The sequence below is a fragment of the Falco rusticolus genome, chromosome 7 (genome assembly GCF_015220075.1).
Source record: "Falco rusticolus isolate bFalRus1 chromosome 7, bFalRus1.pri, whole genome shotgun sequence".
NCBI lineage: Eukaryota > Metazoa > Chordata > Aves > Falconiformes > Falconidae > Falco > Falco rusticolus.
The window spans coordinates 43,886,928-43,909,345 of record NC_051193.1 but is presented as its reverse complement, the minus strand read 5'-3'; positions in this window follow the sequence as shown (position 1 = coordinate 43,909,345).

Genomic DNA, 22,418 nt, shown 5'->3' with positions numbered 1-22,418 from the left:
GTGCAGGGCCTGGCAGCCCAGGCTGTCCCACCACCCCAGCCCAGAGCAGGACACCAGGCACCAGGGACAGCCCCAGTCCCGGGCACCAGGCACTGCCCTGGGGATGGGGACAGGCCAAGGCTGGCTGGGCTTGTGGGCAGGCCCAGCCTGGCGGGGCTCATGGCCCGATAGGGCCGGGCTGTGGGGAGCTGGAGGCCAGCTCTGCTGCAGTGTCACTGGGGCAATGGGCTGACAGCTCTGGGAGTCTGACATGGGCTGTGGGTGGGATGGGGGAGACCCCAAATTGGGCAAGTTGGAGCCTGTAAGGCCTATCAGTGCCCCAACAACGAGCTCCTCGTCTGCGTCTGCTTGTAGCTGAACCCAGCTGGGAGCAGGAGACGCAAGGCCCTGCGTGTCTCATTGAGGGGTTCAGACGTCAGGACCCTGAATCTGGGTCATTCAGAGCTTCATCCAACCAGCTCCTGCATCAGGCAAACATGCAGTTCAAGTTCAAATCACGGCAATGATGAAAACAACTGAGTTGGGATGTCAAGAAGGCCACTGAAATATCCAAAACAAGATTTAAAGAGTGGACATTAAATATGTACTTATGATGTAATGTCTATCATATACATTGCTTTCTTCCTCACGGCAAAGTTTCCACCACACCATTACCCTTGTCCAAGGCCAGGACAAACCTATTGTGCTGTAGCTAGCAGACAGCTTCAAATTCTTTGACTTTAAAATTTAATGAACCACCTACTCTTTCACAACCATAATTGTTTTGCACATATTGCTTATCATAAAATATGTATCTAATCCTGACTCTTCACTTCCTATTTATGCCAGTAAATAGATCCCTGTTCTGCACAGGCAGCCCTGTCACCGTGCTTTAAGTCTGGGAGGACGTGCAGAAACCTTTGTACAATAATTGTGGAAAGTTAGTGGGGTAGAAGGAAACGTTATCAGCCATTATCTCCTGCTCCAGACGATGTTAGGAGAATATAAATAAATCCAGACACTGCAAATGCTAGGCCATTGCTGCAAGCTAAGCGATTAAAGTATTTCAGATTCCTACAAGTCTATTTAAAGCAACTTAAATCTTTTTGATAGCCAGTAGTTCACTACAGCCTAGCTGCTTGCACAGGCTAAGCTTCCCTAACATGCTGCACAAAGTCCCCAGGAAAATGACTTCAGCTCCTGACAAGTATTAATACAGAGACGTTAGGTTACAGATAGGCCTTCAGAAAGTGTTTTAGGCTACTTTCATTTACTTTAGAGATACACAAGCTCCCTTAGAAGGTTTAGTACTGTTTCCTAGGCTTATATACTCCAACCTTCATTCACATTGGTACAACTTCCTCATTCAGAGCAGTGGCAGATCAGAAGTTGAGTTTTGCAACACCTTGTAGAGCTGGAGAACAATTTAACTGTCTCTCAGTCAAGAAGTACTGCCCAGCATTTGTTGACAATATTGAGAATACCAACTCTACCACAGCTTGATTGGCCAGTATATGTGCAAGCTATTTGGAAAGCTATGCAGTGCTTTCACGGTCTGAATACCTGAAGGTGCTCATGGCCACTGAGAAGTGAACTCAGGTTACACACTGCTCAGGAAGAAGCCTAGTGTTAGTAAAGGAGGGGAGAGGAAAGGGGGTGGAAGTTGATGGATGGGAAGAATATGGTTTGTTTGCATCAGTTTAGACATATCTTAGAAACCAGCAGAGAAAAAATTAATAACTTGCATTTCACAGCATGTTTTTCTCCCCCCACCCCACCCCCGAGATACAGTACAGACTGTAATCAGCCTCAAGAAAAATGAGAAATACAAAAGTCATCCATCATTTGGATAAATCTAAGGAAAAAATTATCATCTTAAAAAATCAAAAAAACCCAGACACATCATTGCCTAAAGAAGTCTGGTCAATAATTGGAATCATGCAGGAGAACAGCTGCATACTGCTTTAGCAGAGGCTGGAGAAGTAGAGGAATTCAAGAGGAACAACAACAACGGTGTTAGAGAATGCAGCAGAGGAACAAACTGATGAGATATTACCCTGGGAAAACCCTAGAAAGTCTAGAAATTAAGTTTTGGGACAAAGTACTGCTTGAACTTGGAACTGAGAGCAAAGACTAATTCTGAGAAACACTGTTTTGTAGATATCTTTTGTAAATAAACATAACTGCATCAAAGATGTCAGACTCCAATAAGTTGCAAAAATATTGATAATGCTTGAGCGCTTTACACTCTCAAGTGACTCCAGTGCACTTTATAGATTCAGACGTAACTTCATCTAACCAGCACATTGCTCCCTCAGAGACGGAAGGCAACAGCCCACAGTGCCACTTCACAAGGCATTAAATGATAGGGAAAACAACACTGTGATCCATTGAAATAGCATTGGAAGTAGAGATAAGAAGGACAGTATTACACAAATTAGAAATGGTTAATCAGGCTAATGGCTCTGTTCTTAGGGAAGGAGAGGTAGAGTCTGACGCTCATCCGAAGCCTGCCCTTACTGACTTCACCTAGCTTCTATCAGTATTCTGGAAAATTGGTACTACGCTGATTAGAGTAAAAACTACAACATTAGTAAACTTTTAGAGTATCCTACATTTTCTTTAAGTACATCTTAATCAAATGCTAAATATACCTGGCCTTGTTTCCGTAGAGATACCCAACTAGAATCCAGACCCAGCATGCATACTTCAGTCCACTTAACACATTTTGAAAGAGGACAGGAAAAGCTGGGTAAACAGCAATTTTGATATGGATAGTGCAGGCTTTTTATACTGATTTCCAAAGAAAAAACAATTATTTGACTCCTTTTTAAAATATGTAAGTAAAGCATGAAAGATAGAGTACTGGGGAGTAATATCTTCTGACAACAAATAAAAATAAGGTATTAGATATTATTTACCACCTTGAATATATTGAGATGTCAGGCACTAATTGTCCCCACTGGAGGAGATTTTTCATCATTTCCTTCATGGGAGGAAGGAACGTTGGACCTTTAACAGGAAAAAAAAATTAGACCTTTTTCCCCCAACTACCTGTTTATGTGTTTGAGAGGATATGTTGCAACGACAGGCAACACAAAATGCCAAAGTGTTTTAAAACAGGACAAGCAAGTCCTCCCCTTTCAGTTGTTCAGCATTATTTCCTTGATATTTTTTATTAAAAAACAGGATAAGCATAGTAGAAAAAAATCCTGAATTTCTAACCTATAAACAAGTTTTCTTCCTCATTTTTGTGTCAAAAAGAATTTGAGGACAAAATATTTTCCACATTCCTATTTCATGTCTCTTTAAATGTTCTGTCAAAATTATTTCAGCTTGTGTTGCAAAGAAAATCTAACCAGCAGATTTTTATTCTTCACTCATAATTTTCTTTCCTTTCAACAGCAGTTCTTATCAACCTGTGTTATACATCAAAAAGAACCAAAAACTTGAAGATGTGCTCTGTGGTGAAAAATCTCACACTGCTTTCCAATGTAAGCAAGGCTAATCAGCTAGAAACAGCTACAAATTTTTTAAAAAAGAGCTCTCAAAGTTTGAAAGTGAGGGAAGAACAGCCAAGTCAGATAATCCTAAGAGGCTGGCTTTTTTTCAACTAACAAAGTCCATTTGAAGCTTCACACACACACACACCCCACCCACCCCCCACCCCCCCCAGGAAATTTAGTAATAACTAAGGGGATACAGTGCATATATACAAATCAGGAAGGATGTTTTGGAGGTCAGTCACTATTTCTTGTTCCCTTCTCTTAGCACATGAGAGCAATGAATCTAGCAACTTGAGTGGCAGTAATGGCATCAGTTTTAAAACTCATTATATGCACCTTTTTAAGTGCAAGTAGACTTTGAAATTTGTAAGCAAGGATGTAGTACATTTCAGTCACAAAATCAAATATCTGTATGCTTATTTGAACTGTTATGGTTTCATTACATACCACTTGCACAGTCCGGGACACTTACTTTGAGGAGCTCTCTCCATGATGAACAGTATAGATCTGTGGAAAACTGGTAGGGTCCAGTTAGGAAGAGACAGAACACACACTGTTCATGTTTTCCGCAGCCCATTTTCAACAGTCACTGGAGACCCATACTCCCATGTTTTTATTAGAAATACTATTTCATGGCATATTCTGCTCATTGTATTTAACCCAACTGTGTCCAAAACCCTTGCCTTCATTTTGCAAACCTCCTGTCACAGGCCAAGGATATCAGAGTACCATCACAATTAGCTGAAAGTACCCAGCCATGGTAAAATGGAGAGTGTTTGGAGGCTGGGAAGCGCATTTCAGTGTCAGCACAAGGCAATTTTTGACAGAGGCACACAAATAACAGCATTTCGCTAAACAGTATTAGCAGCCATAGCTAAACTCTCCTAGAAAAGTAAGCATAATACAAGCAATGTCAACAATCTACAAAAGCAGAAATTTAACAAGAGCACTGAGACCTTATGTTACTTAAATCACTCAGCATTACTCACAGAACCAGATGACTCTGACCAGCTTCAGCATAAGTTCTAGATACTGAGCTAAAACAAAACTCAGCCACATGACTGTTTTCGTTAATGTACTGTTTTCAAGGTTCATGTAAACAACCTTTTCCTTTCCTTCAACACATTACTCTTTATGCCCACGCTTCTCTCATGTTAATCCTCAACTAAGCTTTGCTTCCACAATGCATAACCCTGGCAATCAGACACAATCTTTCAGCATGCAGCCTTGGTATTTGTCTTAAGCACTTACAGTGTAACAACTTTTATATCTTTTGCACTAGCTAAATAGTTTAACTTATAGTGGGGTTGGGATGCAGTGTAATAAAAAAAGGCCAAACAGTCTGAGGTAGCTCAGAAAAGCAAATACACTCCAGTCAGAGAAATGCAAAAGGCTTCAGATTTCTTCATGTATTTATTTTTTAATATGATCTTTCAAGCTTTTTCTGATTAGCTGCAAGAATTATTTCAACTGAGATGCCAGCTGTTCTAAGAAAGTCAGCTGAGTCCCATCTGGCCTAAACTATAAGGCAGCCTGATATTATCAGCTGCTTTAAGCAGTGAGCTAAGACACAGCTGGTTTGAAATTCAGAGCTAAGACACACCAGATCATAAGCTGTGTCAAATGTCAGTCTGCCCCAAGTTCGTTTGCAAAGCATAAGGCAAACCTGAGTGTCTGAATAAAAAACAAATGCACTCAGAAGTGACAATATCTCTCAAGAGTCCTGGAACATCATGTTATAATTGCAACTTACTATGTACTGATCACCACACTGGGCTGGCTGAGAACAACTCTTCTGTACTACTTCTGCATTTTCAGAGATACAAGCCACAATACATGAACTCATCTGAGAATTAGCAGAATTGGACATAATTAACACTTACTTCTTACATCTCATTCATACAAGTATTTTCAGTTGTTAAGAAATGTTCATTCTAACTAATGCTAAAAATATAATACATTCCTTGTGAGGTGCATTGTACCATTTGGAAGCATTTATTTTTTATCAAACAGATGGTTCTCCACAAAAAAAATATACTTTGATTTGTGTCAGTCATACAGTGTTCCCCTGACAGCGTGAACTATCTGTATAAACCAATATACTCAGTCTGGCTTTATCAACTCTGCATATGTCTATAACCTTACTCCAGTTTGTTATTCTGTACTTATGATTACATCAGAAGAGCTCAGCCTTCGACTCACAGACTATGTACAGCCTGTAAGGAGAACTAACCCAACCGAGCCTGCTCAGGGTAGTCTGCTCTCTGGTGTCATAGCTCTCCAGAGCACCCTGCCCTGGGCCCTTGGCACTATACTGTACTGGAAGCTGTACAGCACATGTACATGTATATATTTCATGTTTCTTCTGTCACCTTCAGGACTGAGATAACATCAACAGTGAGTCAGTGGCATTCACCTCTCCCCAGCCACCAGAATGAGCTATAGAGTCTGCTCTTTCAAGAAGACTGGATCCAGCCGGGTCACAGAATTCGTTTAGAAGAGCAGAATGCTTTGCCTCAGTGTCTGCTGGGAAATCTGGGAAAACTGGTGGGCTATTGACAGCAGCACAACTCTGCCCTAGCAGGAGAATGAAGACAGCCTGCCAAACACTACTGATTTGCTAATGATGCTTATCTGCTGTAACAATCACAGAGAATTGGAAGTGGCAGAGTGGAGAGAAAAAAACCTCAGGGAATTCAGTTTGAAACAAACTTCTGGATTTGGCCAAAGGAGTAGGAAGGCTCTAATTTGTGGAAGACTCTTATTATAATTAGAAGTTCTCTCTTAGAGGTGATTTTGCAGGTTTTGGCCATGTCTCGTGCACTATATCTAGCAGCAAAATGGTGTGAATTTAAAAGGGCTTTTACAAAGATGTGAAAAACTTAATTAAACTTTTCTAGTCTTTGAAGGATGCAATTATTAATCAGAGTCTCTATGCAGGTGGGGATGGAGGTGGTCTACAGGAGGATGCCCTTAACCAAGTTGAGGAGTCAGCACAGGTCTTGGGGCTGAGGACAGCTGGACCATGGGGCTCCACATACCCAGAGGAAAGCAAATGAGCAAACGCTGTGCCAATGCCCAATTAAGACACAGAGTTTTATGGGTCAGATCCTGTGACTGCTTCATCACTGTGGCTGAGTTCAGCAGCAGAGTATACTTCCAGAACAGGGATCTAACATGGATTACAAGTTATAGTTACAGTCTATTCAAGTTAAGAAATAAATAGCAGGACAGATTTCCAAAGTTAATTCATAGGTAAAAGTCAGACATACATCTATTTGGCCTAAGCTCTACTTTTTCCAACAAAGCATTTTCCACTATTTTGACAGTTCTCACTGACTGATTTGTTCTTAGTTGGGCTTTCTTCACCTAAGAAAATTCATCACTTAGAAACAGAAAACCTGAGTTGTCCAAGAAAAGGGTACACAGTTCAGCTATAATTGAGGCCTGGCAGACTAGCAGGGATAACTAGTGCATATAGAAAAAGTTTTCCAGTTCTGCCATCTGTTACCACAGTCCTAATGATCTGCATTCCCCATAGAAATGGCCTTAGGGCAACATGCTTGTTCCTTGATATGGATCTCCCACAACCACTTGTATCCTGCAGAAGGCACTAAGATCTTTCTTTGCCAGATTTCTATTGCCAGTAGGTCTTCAATAGCATTGCTGTAATGGAGCATTATCTGATGTTCTTGCCATGTTAGATATATTCAGACCATTTTTTATTTCCCCTTTCTTTTCTCCTGTTCCTGCAGATGTTGTCCATTTTTTAAAAACAATTATTAAAATAGCAGTTGGCTGCAAAAAGTTTAATGAAATCTTATTTTCATCGTATATGCAGTCTGTCAAAATCCACATTCTTCTGAAATGGGATTGATTTACTATGATTTCTATTTTACAGAACAAAACTGGAAAAAAGTTCAGCCAGTGTTGAAATATCCTTTTGACGTTTTTGGAATAGAATACAGCAGTGTTCTATATTGAAACAATAACAGAGAAGGAGAGATAAAAAATAATAGCTGCAGAGGAGAGATAAGAAGTATTGTAAATGCTCAATATTGAGAACATCAAAAGCTTGCTAATGACATAAAATCAGAAACTAATTGTTTAAAAATGGAAACACAGACACTCACTGAACATAACTTAAAATGATTTACTGATAACATCAGAAAATTTGAGGCATAAAATGAGCTGCAACCAGCAAAGGACATAAAAGGCAGTGAGAAAAGCTTTTATAAATACATTTAGGATAAAAGATGGAGAGCATTGCACTGGTCTTAAGCAGCAATAGTGGAAAATGTATGAAGGAATGTGAAAGGACAAAGTGTTCAGTGCCTGAGCTTTCATAAATAGAGTAGTTGTGACCAGATTCTTGAAACACGTCAGTGGTCTGGAACACCGGCTAGAATTAGAAGAGAACAGATAGCAAACATTTAGTTGAGACATGCATGATAATGGAGCTTGTTGAAATTCACCTTAGAAGATTAAAGAAATAATTGAAACCTGAAATACTTTGATGACACACAGAAGACTGATGAGAACAACTATAGTGTTCTTCTGCAGAAAGGGAAAAGGAGAAGCTGGAAAATTGTAAGTTAGTCAGCTTAAGTTTAATACCTGGAAAGATACCACAACAAAATGTGAAACAATCTGTGTGTAAGCATCTATAGACATAAATGTGATAAGAAGCAGCCAGCTTGTATTTATCAAAATAAAAGTGTTAAACCAAGCTAACTTCTTTCCACGTGAATAACCTGGCTTTTCAGAGTAAATTGCCTTTTTGAGTGGAAGAAGGTAGCAGAGGAAATGGATGTTCAATTTAGTGAAGGTACAGTCTCAGACAACCTCCACAAGAAAACTCAGGGAATGTGGCCTCTATTATATCACCATAAAATAAGCCTGTCAGCTGTGGAAAAGGTCTGTGCAAAGAACAACAGTCAATAGTATTGTCATTCCAGTTTAAAATTGCACCAGCTTCTGAAATACTGAAATCCTTCACAGCATGGAGCTTCTGTTCTCAGCACACCTGTAATGGGAAGGGGTGACTGCTAGCCAGCAGCGAGAGCAGCCCTATGCAGAGGAAGAGTGCCAGACCCTACCTGTGCTCATCATGGGACAAACTGATGGAGCTCAAGGTAGATGGTTAGTCTGGAAGCACTAAAACATCTCTGCAGGAGGGCCACTGCTAAGCCAGTTCTTTGCCTATGCAGGGTGACCGGCGCTGTCAGGGCAAAGGGAAGTAGCCATGAGTGAGTTCCAGTGACCCTAATTGTCAGCAACTGTCAACACAATTAGCAGTTTCACCTCCATCTATAAAACCAAAATATTCCTAGGAAACAGTGGTTAGTATTGTGCTACATCACTTGGCATCTACCTATGCTTGATTTTCTTTTCCCTGGTACCCTTTGGCCTGAAGATCCTATGACTTTGGCAGGTGACAGAAACACCTCTCTCAGAAGGCACCTCAAAAAGCACCTTGTTCAGCATGTCAATAGAAAGGAAGGAGACAAATACCTGTCTCATACCCTTGAGGTACAGCAAACAAATTCAATCTGGTTGTACCAGCCCCCTGATGAATGTCTGGTAACACAATCCCAGATGGGAAAGGCACATGCCCATATAAATTCATCCAGCTGGTCTTTACTATTTATAACTTGAAGCATCTACAACTATGTCAAAATAGTCACCGATCCACAGATTGCACAATTATATACTAATTCACAGTGACAGAACTGATACTCTCAGGTTATTAATGACAAGTCCCAAATTTTGATCTATGTGAAATTCCTGAAAAATAGATAAAATGGGAAGAATGAAGGTATTTATCGAATACACAACATGCATTATTTTGCATATGTAGGTTTGTTTGCAAAGAGATGTACCTCTTTTTTACAAGGAGTACTTATTATATCCCTAAGTTACTGATCTTCATCAGTTGAGAAACATGAACTGAGTAATTATCTGAGCAATTGAGGCATACATGTAGTGCCCTATAGTAACATTAGCTGACAGTCTGCCATAGTTAAATGGATTACATTGGAATGGATCACATGTGCCTAAGCCCTGTATCACATCAGGATGTAATTCACTATATTTTTATACAACTTTCCTGAACTTTTCTAGGCTTCTTTATTAAAATATAATAATAGTCCTTTACTAATAAAAGCAGTTCAGACTGTTAAAAATAGGAGATCAGGTAACAGGTTCTATTCTTACCATGAAGTAAAAATACATCTTTAATAATAAATATTCTGTGACTAAAATGCTTCTTTTTGTATCAGCTTTCCTATGGGTCATTTTCTTTCAATAATCAAGGTCAGGGACAGCTACTAGACCATGCAAGATTAATCTGTCTCTCAGGAGGGTTTTATGTCTGATTTAGGTTCAAGTAGAAACTGATCTATAGATTCTGCTTGTAGCCTGCTGTCACAGAAATGAGGTTATTAGCAAGAGTCACCTAAGGGCTTGTCTAAAGGGACACTCAAAAAAAGGGTAAGACTTCATCCAAAGGCAAACAGTACAAAGGCAGAACGCCTGTAATTAACAATGATTTAAGACAAAGGTGTAATGGCAGGTGACTGCCCTATGTCAAACAGCAAGTGTTATGACATCTTTGGCTTCTTAGATTCCTGTTCTCAGCTTGATAAGGGTGGAGGGCAGGGAAGGAAGGAATCTTCATTGTAAGTCCAAACGACAGCCCATATTCGTTATGTTTGATTCAACAGCAAGGTGTTTTACCAAATTTGCTTCTGCATCTCCCATCACAGTAGTACTACCTACATTAGCAAAACAACTTTACATAAAATATCATTTGTTCTGTGGGCTTTGGAGGGGAAGAAGAGTAATGACAGGAGTCTAAAATTGCCATGCCAAGTTATCATTCAGCCAAAGCCATACTTAGCTGGAAAGGAACTGCAGTAGAAGAGGCAGCAGCTCAGCAGAAAGATATTAGAAAGCAGTCAAGAGGTCAAGGGGAAAGGGAAAAAGAAGCCTCTGGTTTTGCTCACTTCCAGCATTCTGAAGAAATCGTCTTCAGTGTCTCCTCCCTCAATTATTGGTAGCAATGACATAAATGTTAATGTTAAAAGAGTTTGTGAGGGTTTGTACTACAGGTTATGTTGACCGGGTTGTACCACAGTTTGTACTAGAGGTTAATGGGATGAGTAGGGTTTTTTTCCACTGTGCTGTATACTGGCTGAATGTCAAGGCACTAGAGAGATGCAGCCCTTGAGGTGCTACAGAGTTCACTGTTGTTGATACCACTGCTGAGACCTCATTAGGGATGACCTGCAGCTCAGAAATTTGCTCGTGTGAATGTGCGCCTGATCTCTGGATTCAGCAGACTCATCTATCATTCCTCTGTAGCCCTTCTTTCTCTTTGTCCACCCAGACTCAGCTGCGCTTGTGACTGACTAAAATTTCAATGAATACTTTCATCCACTTTAGGACAAGAGGGCCTCAGGTCTACTCTTTACAATATTGCAAGGTCCTGGCATTTGCCAATTTGCATGAAGCAAGCTATACTAGAATTTAAGTTTGAAAAACAGGCTATATATATTAGAAATTTAATTATAATAATCACAAGGACAGTGTTTTGAATAGTTCTCATGAGATAATTAGTTGATTGGCTTTTTAAAGCTTAACTGTTAATAATGTTATTGTCACAGATAGTAATTTGGAATGCAGCTAACAATCAGTGTAATTATATCCTTCACTCATTTTTTAATAGGTAAGCATTATCAAGATAACAGGTCTGATCATCCTTTGCATTAGTTGGCATGTTGCATAGTTATTGTGCTTTGGAAGCCTCAGGAAAGAACAAAACCTATCATTGTCTGCAAGGTTTCCTTTCCCCTGTTTTCTCACCACCACTCTTTGCTATCACATAACTCTTCGGTGCTAACTCAAATATGTCAGAAACCCTCTCATGCTTCTTTCAGGACAATACCTACTAGCTAGCATTAGAAAACACAGTTTCACATTGTAGGATCAGAAATGGGGGGATGTTCTGATGGATTGGGGGGGGGGGGAGGGGGACTGACACACCTGAAGATTAAAGAAAGTTGAGGCAATATTAAGTGAAACAGGAATGATTGTGCATGGGAAGGTAATGAATTAAGATTTATATAATAACCTCGATTCACCCACAAAACAACAGTTTAACTGATTAGTTGAGATCTTTAGGAGTCTGAACAATTTTAGAACTTGTCTGCAGCTTTAACAAAACCACATCTCAGAAATTCAAGGCATGTGATAACCAAAGATGAGCACTGTGTCTAGAATAGTACTTAGTAACTTTCCACTCTGATGTTCCAGGCTAAAAAGCAGTGCCTTTTACCTTACCTTTAAAAATCAAGCTTGTGCAGACTTACAGTGTAAATCATGCTCTTAGTCTTGCACTTCACTGACATTCAGTGTCAATAGTTCCTTCTATCCATACACTTTTTACATATGGACTGATGGACTTGTCAACACTGAGAGCCAAATGCTGAAGTCCTTACTTTGCATCTAGCCAGCGTTTTCTCAGGATAAAGTCAGTGGGAGTTTTGAGGTAGGTATGAGTAAAATGCTGGCTGAGGATGCTGCCACAGAGCACAAAGTATAAGTGAATTGACAACGGTTTCATTTGAATGAAATACACTGAGCCAATGAGGCACAGCTGAACGAAGTAGGTCTCAAATTCTAGTAACTCAGTCCCACTGGACTTCAATTTTACCTGTTCAGTTACATGACTTTAATTCAATTGCATTAGGTAACTGCTGATGTCCTTTTGACTTAAGGAAATATGGCATAAATTTTATGAGACAAAACAATATAGATCTCACTATAATTTTATTTTACGATTTTATTTCTAACTTAAACTCTGTAGGCCATGGTGGGCAGCTGTATTTAGAAGTTTGGGGACTGCTGATAGCAAGAGAATACAGTTGGTTCAGGAAGGTTTATTAAAAAGCAGCCTTGGTAAATCGTTTAGCAGAGCACTGAGGATTAAGCAAACTACTCAGCCTGAATCCACATCATTTGCAAATCTGATGTTTGTAGAGGTCTCTGTATTGCCCAGACCTTTAGTGAACTATTTTTAGTGGCTAATTGTCCAGCTGCATTACATCTTCACCTAGATTCTCTTTCTTAGCCAAAAGGAAATTGAACCCCTGAGGAAGCAGAAAAAACCAAGCTGAATATTCAATGACATTAGAAATGCTGGAATAGTAGGATATAAATGTCTTGCAAAAAAAAAGAAACTGAAAAATCATCACAGGAAAACCTATCTATTTTTAGGGGGGGCATTTTTTTAAAAGAAGATTGAACTTGTCTGTGGGAGTGTATTGAAAAAGCATATCTAAGGGCTTTTGGGATGGGATAAAGCAACAAAGAGATATAAATTAAAGACCAGCTTTTAAAAAGCAGATTAGAACAGTAAGAGATAAATGCAAATGAAGGGTCAAAGCAGCATGAAGCCAAGAGAGCAAGGATGTGTGGAAAGCCCACGGGAGGATGGAGGAATGGATAAAAGACATGCTGTATCAGAGGCTTGAGCTGTTACAGCAGCATCACGGAGGGCTGGATGAGATACGGGCTCCTGTCAGTGGTGGTTTAGGAGTATTAGGTTTGCCTGAACCGGGCTGACATTTCCTTAGATGTGTTTATCATCAACTCCGAGGCAGCTGGCCCCTGGCACTTTGCAGCTTTGAGGGGAGGAGCAAGAATTGATTCTTCCTGATTGATGTTGCTGTGCTTGATGCAGTCACTAATTCCTCTGCACAGCTGCACAGCAAGTTCCCTACATCCCTGAAGCACAGCTGGAACACAGCCTGTCTGCACTATATGGAGCAATATACTGTAAAAGCCCCAGCTCATAAGGGACACGTATAATACTTCAGCAGTCTTCTTTTTCATCAGCTGGCTGGAAGGGAATTGAGTAAACATGCTGTCATGCTAAACAAGCTATGCAGTGGGGCAGAGAGACAAAAATCACAGTGAAAACCAGGCATTGAAAATCCCTGATTCTGTCTAATATCAAGGGGTTATCGGCACAGTTTCTATCAGGTCCAGCTCCGTGTTGAGATTTCTTCTCTGCTGCTCAGAACTTGGAATGTGGGCTATTTGTGTTAGCACTTTAATTATAATAACCTCACAGGCAATGTTTTGAAAAGCTTCACTGAACTAATTGGCTGACTGACATTTTTAAGTTAAACAAGCAGCAGTGGTATTGCAGCATGTCACAGCTAGCTCACTGTCTCCCGTTACATTTCTGTTGCTGTGCTTGCTCAGGACTGAAGCTCTCTGTCAAACACTAACTCCTTTATCATCCACAGGGCCCACATTTTGGGTTTCTCCCTGGCTCAGATCTGGAACAGGTAAACCGCTTCACCAAGTGGGAAGCATGAGCCCAGAAGAACGAGCTCAGACTCACAGGTTGTGCATTGGACTCAGTGAGCTCAAGCTTCCAAAAACCAGCCAAAAGATACACTTGGAGCAAAGCATGAGAGGCTTAGTTTACACTGAAAAAGCCAGCCCATGGTGCTGGACACTGACTTGGATGTCAGGCTCCTGAAATCTAAATTGCTATATTTTCCCGGACATTGGTACATAACATGGACAAGTTACAGCTTGCTCAGGTATTTCACCACTTCTGAGAATCACATTGATGGCAAGACAAAAGTTGTCACACAGCCTTTGAAATATGGCTTGATTTTTGAAGAAAAGCAGACATGTTTCCCCTGTGAGTACACAGAGCAGGCAGCAAAGACACACTGCTCAGGCCAGCACCCAGCAGAAATGTTTTCAAGGGGCAACCAGGTGATGTTAGAATAGTCATGGCAGTGCTTCCCAATTTTCAAAGAATCATAGAATCATTTAGGTTGGAAAAGATGTTTAAGATCAAGTTCAACTGTTAGCCCAGGACTGCCAAGTCCATCACTAAACTGTGTCTCTAAGCACCACATTGATGTGTTTTTTAAATACCTCCAAGGATGGTGATTCTACCACCTCCCCGGGAAGCCTGTTCCAATGCTTCACCACCCTTCCAGTGAAGAATTTTTTCCTAATATCCAATCCAAACCTTCTCTCTTCTCAAGGCTAATCATCCTCAGTTCCCTCAGCTGATCCTTGTAAGAATTGTTCTTTAGACCCTTCACCAGCCTTGTTGCCCTTCTCTGGACACATTTCAGCATCTCTATGTCCCTCTTGAAGTGAGGGGCCCAAAATGAACACAGCAGTCAAGGTGAGGCCCAAGCAGTAATAAGTACAGTGGGGCAATCACTGCCCTAGTCCTGCTGTCCACACTGTTTCTGGTACAAGCCAGGATGCTCTTGGTCTTTGTGGCCACCTGGGCACACTGCTGGCTCATGTTCAGCCAGCCATCAACCAGCACCCCTAGGTCCTTTTCCACCAGGCAGATCTCCAGCCACTCTGCCCAAGCCTGTGGCATTGCGTGGGGTTGTTGTGACCTGGCACATAGCCTTGTTGAACCTCATACAATCAGTATCAGCCCATCAACCCACCTGTCCAGATCCCTCTCCAGAGCCTTCCTATCTTCAAGCAGATCAACACTCCCCACCAACCTGGTGTCACCTGCAAACTTAATGAGGGTGCACTCAATCTCCTTGTCCAGATCATCAATAAAGATATTAAACAGGACTGGCCCCAATACTGAGCCCTGGGGAGCACCACTTGTGACTGGCCATCAGCCAGATGTAACTCCATTTACTAGCACTTGCTGGGCTCGGCTGACCAGGCAGCTTTTAACCCCGCATAGAGCACACCTGCCCAAGCCGTGAGCAGCCAGTTTCTCCAGGGGAATGCTGTGGGAGATGGTGTCAAAGGCTTTACTAAGGTCCAGGTAGACAACGTCCACAGCCTTTCCCTCATCCACTAGGCACATCATCTTGTCATAGAAGGAGATCAGGTTAGTCAAGCAGGACCTGCCTTTCATAACCCCATGCTGGCTGGGCCTGAACCCCGATTGTCCTGCATGTGCCACGTGATGGCACTCGGGCTGATCTGCTCCATAACCTTCCCCGGCACCAAGGTCAGGCTGACAAGCCTGTAGTTCCCCAGATCCTCCTTTCTGCCCTTCTTGTTGATGAGCATCACTTTGACTAACCTCCAGTTTGCTGGGACTGTTGATGATGGAGAACAGCTTGGTGAGCTCCTCCACCAGCCCCCTCAGCACCCTTGGCTGGATCCCATCCAGCCCCACAGACTTGTGCACATCTAAGTGGAGCAGCAGGTCACTAACCATTTCCTCCTGGACTGTGGGGACTTCATTCTGCTCCTCCTCATCCACACCTTCCAGCTCAGGGGGCTGGGTACCCAGAGGGAAGTTGGTCTTGCTATTAAAGACTGAGGCAAAGGAGGCATTAATTACCTCAGCCTTTTCCTTATTCTTTGTGGCAACGTTTCCCGCTGCATCCAGTCATGGATGGGGGTTATCCGGGTTATCCTTGGCCCTCCTTTTGTTTCTATGTATTGGTAAAAATATCTTTTGTTATCTTTTATGGCAATGGCCAGCCTGAGTTCTAGCTGGGCTTTCACCTCTCTAATCTTTGCCCTGCACAACCTCACAGCATCCTTATAGTCCTTCAGAGTTTCCTTCCCCTTCTTCCAAAGGTGGTAAACTCTCCTTTTTGCCCTGAGTTCCAGCCAAAGCTGTCTGTTCAGCCAGGGTGGTCTTCTTCCCCACCGGCTTGTCTTTTGGCGTATGGGGACAGCCTGCTCCTGTGCCTTTAAGACTACCTTCCTGAAGAATGCCCAGCCTTCCTGGACCCCTTGGTCCTTCAGAACTATCTCACAAGGGACTCTGTCAACCACTGATGTCAGGACAGGAACCCTTTTGTTCCTGCTATTCTGCTGGTAAGGATCCTGCAGTTATGAAGCAGTTAATTATAACACCTGAACAAGCTTTTTTTGCCCAATAAATCCAGCCTCGCAAGTTAAAAAAATCTAGTAGACTCAAAAGGCCCTTCTTTGCAAGGTGAAGTGAACACACACATCTGATTGCCGTGGAGATCTGCTGCACATGCACTGTGATTTTAATTTTTAAAGTTTTAGACTGAGTAATGGCTGCTATTATTCATTGAAAGAGGACCCAAATATACCAGCATTTCCATCAGCCTCATGGGAGAATAGATCTGCAGAGCCCAGGAAACTCTTTAATATAAGGAAAAATATAAAAATCTTAGGAAGAAAACCCCCTTTTGTTCAAAACATGAAAGAAGCAGGGAGAGCTTTCTCATATACTGCTCCTTAGTAGCCTGCTGACGGGAAGGGTACATTACCAAACGCAGGGCTCTCTGCACCAGAAAGCAAAACTCTTTCTAATTCACAAAAAATATTTACCGTTTAACTGAGTAACGATCAAAAAGCAGTGAACAGTTTATAATACAGATAACAGCCAGAATGATAGCTGGATGCAAATAGTATTGCTTTCTTGCAAATCCAAGATTTAAAAAAAAAACTTACGTACTGAAGATCATCTGGTTTTACTCTTCCAACTATTAGTAGTCTCCATGGAAGCCCACTTCTGCAAGTAGAGTAGGTACTCTTTAATGTAGCCAGTTCCTGGGATTATTTTCACCTTGCTTCTACAACAAAACAAGTTACAAGTAGTAAAATAAACATGCACATCCCAAGTTCTTATACAGATAACTCTAAAACGATGAGCCCAATGTGATACACACATTACTCAATGCTTTAAAAGTTATAAATAGCTAAGGAATTTCTAATGACAAGGAAAGTCTCTCATGGATTACACTTCAGTGTCTTAAAGTTAAGCTTTCTCATGTTATTTACTTTGTTTTAAAAAACACTCAGTGCTTTCAGTGTAAATTAAGCATATAGACTCTACATCAGGGGTCCTCAAACTATGGCCCGCGGGCTGGATACGGCCCCCCAGGGTCCTCAATCCGGCCCCCGGTATTCACAGAAATCCCCTGCCCTGCCCTGCCCCGCCCCCCCCCCCCCTCCCCCCATGCCCGGGGTTGGAACCAAGCAGCCGCAGATGACTGCCTGCCGCTTCATCCGCGCGCTGGCCCGCTGGTTAAAAACTTTGAGGACCCCTGCTCTACATCACTGTCTTGAGGAAGCCTCTACAGAAGGATGTGGTCACGTTTAAATTATAGTATCTTTATTGCATAGTTCAACTGTATGGGTTTTCAGTGCTGTGTTTTACCAATCTAAAAAAATACTAGCATGTTGGTAGAGACTGCTGTCTCTATACAGCTGCTACATGCAGTGATAAATACTCATCCTTGTGGGTTTGTTTCTCATTAATTTCTATTACAAAAGGCTTTTGGTATGGATTAAAGTTCTTGCTGTGGTGATGTGATCAGCAGTACCAGTCCTCTGAAGGGAATGAGCAGACATTCATAGCCTCTTTTCAGGAGGGAACGTATCTTGATTTGAGACTGTTTACATGTACAGGCACCATGGTCATTAGCAAGTCTCACAGATGCAGCAGAGGGATTGCAAGCAACAGCATCCTTGTCCAAAAATAGTCTGTAACTTGGTGAGCAAAATGAACAGCTCCTCTGTTTATCTTCAGAAGGAATGAATGTGCTTTACTTGTGAGAAGCCTATGCACAGGGTCTGTGAGGTAACCAGATGTATGTGGATGGGCAGTCAGATACCTGCAGCATTAGTTAGTGTTCTGCCTGCACTGTTGTCAGCAGAGCAGTTTCTCTGCTTTGACTAGAGGTTGACCCAGTTGGTACCAACCTTATTTTACAGTAAAAGTTCTCCATTTACAGTCTACATATGAATTTATGTTCATGTTCATATGAAATTATGCAACTAGATACATTTAGAGAACCTGTCCTAGAGAAGTAGGCAGGAAAGCTGAACTTACTTTTAATTTTTCTTAATACTTCAGGGTCACATTTCTAAATTTGATTTAAGCTTCACCTTTTCCCTAAGACTAGTTCTACTTACAGACTAATTTTTGGTCACCTGAAAGCCAGAATAATCTGAAAAGTCCATCAAGTTTAGTGATGTCAGCAGGGCTTTTTTGCCTATACGTAAGATACATAGATTCTAAATTAACAGTGCTTCATCCTTTCTGAACTCAAGCTCTCTTGCTGTTTTTCATCCATTCTCAAATCATAATAAATTACACACACACACACAAGATTTTAAAAGGACCCTCCCTTTTACTGCTCTGTGCATTTCATTGTATTCAAACCTATTGTATTGTGCCTAGATTCTATACTGTCAGAACCTGGTCTTCCCGTCATTAGATTATAAACTGCATGGAAAAAAGGCCATTTTTTTATCATAGGCAACATCTCTCTACTGAAGTGCACATCAAAACCTATAGACAGATGTCGATATTAAAATATAAGCAAGATTAGTATCACTTATTGCATTGTTAGTTAAATATCTTGGGAAGCTGCAATGATAAATTTGTTTACTTTTCTTCTATTTTTCAAGTGTTAGGAAAGATTCCCTGAAAATATAGGAAACATTATTTTTCTTTAAAACCCAAGAGTCACTCTTGTGGTGAGCACTGAAGGATTTCATTCATCTGCACTTTCTCATTACCAAAGATGTCCCTGTTCTTTTTAAGCATCCTTATTCATATGCTAACATCACAGTAAACAACATCCAGACAAGAAGCCAAATGGGTTCATTAGTTGTCCCTCCGTCCATAGCTAACCAGCTCAGAAACACAGTCTTTTGCCAAGAATACCAGTAAGCACAGATTTATCTACTGTTACTCCCCTGTGAAGATTGCACTGCATCATCATTCAAAGTCCTAAAGCATTGAGTTCTCACTTTGTCTGGGAATGCATTTGGCCTGCGTCTGGTCTTGAACAGCTGTATTTAAATTATTTTCTTTTAAAAGGGAGAGATTTATTGATAGAGGATGAGGAAAAGTCACAAGGAGACAGCTTGGTTTGGAGGTCAGAATATACTAGACTGGATCAATATTATAGCTGGTGATTGTGGTGTTCAGAGTTCCTTCTACCCACCTTTAAAGGACTCTTTAATGGCACCCTATGAAAGAAACTCCACACAAAGTAACAGCACCATTAAACTTGTAAAAATAAGTGATCAGGCATCAAAGTGTGGAACATCCTGGAAAAGCCTGACTAGGAGCATAATAATAAGCTTGTCATGCACAAGTAATAAGTAATAAGTATAATATTTTTTTGTTTTTTTATTTATTTATTATTTAATTAATTATTAATTGTTATTTAATTTGTTGATATTAAATTATTAGTTTATTAATTAATAATAAAATAAGTAATAAACTTGTCATGCACAAGGAATTTTGTCTTGTTTTAGCAACCAGAAGAACATAAAGTAAAAGAGCAATGTCTGACTAAAAATAGTATCTTTAGAAGACAAACACATTTTTTGGTTTGGTGTTACTGTTAACACCTTAGCCTATTACAAGTAAACATTTTCACCCTTCATTGAAGACTGTCTTGATGGCTGTATTTGCATCAGGTGATGGGAAAAAAAAAAAGTCTCAGATTTCACTTTTTGGCTTTACCTCACTGGCACAAATACAAAATCATCAAACTTTAAGTACTTGCAGAAAGTCCAGAAACACAAGTCAGAATTTCTTCATTCTTTTCTGACTAAACAAACAGAAACATTCTTTATTAATCTTAGATTTTGAAAGTGCTTGGAGTTTGGTGGGAGAGAGGTTGGTTGGGGTTTTTAGAAATGTATAATGTTTTGGCAGCATCTGTACAATACTAAAGCATGTGGAATATTGAAAGGGTTTACGTTTCATTTTTTCTCTGCTGGCTAAACCAGTTTCACAGTCATTGACTTTCATTCCCTATTCCCGTTGTCAAAAATGATATCACACTGCAGTAACTTATGCTTAGATATGTCAATTTTTGTTACATATCTGGAAAGAAAAATAGTGGACTCGTGAAGATAACAGCCTCTTCTTGTGCAAGGCCTCCTGCTGTTGAACTGAGCGAGATGGATATAAATTTCCTGGAAAAAACATAATAAGGAGAAATATTTCTGAGATGAGCTCAGAATGCCTTGCAGGGATGGCAAGGTTTGTGTCTTTTCAGACGCTGGGGTAATTCTCAGGGGCTCTGCTAGCAGTCCAAAATGAAAACACAGTTAGTACCATCCAGGCCCCTCACCACTTTGGAGAAACAAACCGTAAAGGCATTTTCTAGTGATATCACCAATGACTGTACCACTGGACCTAATGAAGGTTAGCCCAGCCTTTTTGAGCAAAGCTTTGACATGTTTCTCACCTTCTGTAACTACAGCGACTAATGAAGCTTCCTTTATAGCAAGAAATGGAGTGCAGATGACATCGCATGTAGAGGATGGAAGAAATTTTGGGGTCACTCCTTGGCTGGGATCAGGCAATGGTGTATTGGTGTCCCACGGGGGATGGAGAAGGCAGGGGAAAAAGCGCTCAGGTGCGGCCTGGCCACACCTCCTGCGTTCCACTCAGGCATGTGTCTGCACGCCCCGGCGGCGGGGGAGCTGCTACCGGCTGCTCGGGCCGCACGGCAGCGCTAAGCCGGGTCCCACGGGCAGGCGCGGAGCGGCGCCGCCAGCCAACTAGCCCGAGCCCGGGGCCGTACGGCCGCGCTCGCCGAGGGAACCGCACACGGCGCTGCCCCCAACCCTGTCCCCTGCTGCGGCACCTGCTGGAGCCACCAGTCACCCCGGCCGCCAGGGACAGCAGGACAGCCGAACCAGTGTGTAAGACTCTTCTTACAATTCTGCTATTTTACAACAGGCCACATTTAACTGTAATGAATGTCTTTGGAAAATAAAAATTCAGTCACATCAGGAGAAAACTCGGCACTTCAGGCAGCACGCAGCAGCGCGCCCCGTCCTCCGCCCGCCCGGCATTGAGGCGGGCTGCACCCCGAGCCCCTCAGCGCACGTGCTGGGGCGGGTCGCGCCCGCCGCAGGGCCCAGCCGCAGCACTGGCCGGCGAGGGCGTCGCAGATACAGGCCTCTGGGAAGCGAGGGCGCAGCGCGGCCCCTTGCCCCTTCGCTCGCCGCGGCTCCCCCTCCTTTCTGCTTGTTAGCACCGACGCCGCGCGCTCTGGGCGCAGTTTGCAGGTGCCCCGGCGGCCTCCGCAGCCCCCGAGCGCTGCTCCCGCGCGCGGGAAGCGCCGGGCGGGCGCGCGGCGGCGAGAGGCAGGCTCTCCCTCTGGAGGCCTGCGGCAGCATCGCCCGCGCTCCGCCGCTTACGCAACCGCCGCGCGCCGCGGGCGGGAAGGGCGCGCGCCGCGGGCGGGAAGGGCGCGCGCCGCGGGCGGGGTGCGGGGGTGGCGGCGCGGCAGGAAAGCTGAGGTGAGGCGGCGCGGGTCTCACGCGCGCTGCTACGCGGCGGTAACAGCACACGCAGCAGCCTGTCAGCTTTTGGAAAAGCCTCTGTGACAGCTCATATATATATATATGGCTGTGACAAAAGGGAATAGCTGAACCCTATTCCGGTGATATGTCGTGGATGTGGGGAACACAGCAGCCAAGCATTGCACGCTTGTGCTTCCCTTCAACGGCTGAAGCGCCGTAGCCCTGTCCTCTGACCGCAGATGTCAATGACGCTGGGCTGTGCCAGACCTAACTGCAGGGGCAGTTCCTGCAGGTTCGTTCTGGGTGATCCTGCAAGAGACTAAACAAACTACACAGCCCTTACAAGCAGAGGCCTGACTGATGGCTTCTCAAGACTGCCTGTAGCATTCTAGGGGGCTGATAATGCTCTGGTTGGCCATGGTGAAACCCAGCGCCCTGTCAACGGAGAAGCACTGTATCCAGCCTTCGTCCAGACCCCTCCTGAGAGAACAGATCCTCTCAAAGGATGGGTTTTATCACCACCTCCGTGAACCTGCTGCAAGGACACTGTGAGGACTGCTGAGCTGAGGAACTGGCTACAATGATAGTCAACTGGTAACTGAGATCAGGACCAAGCACTGTGTTCCCAGATGGGAT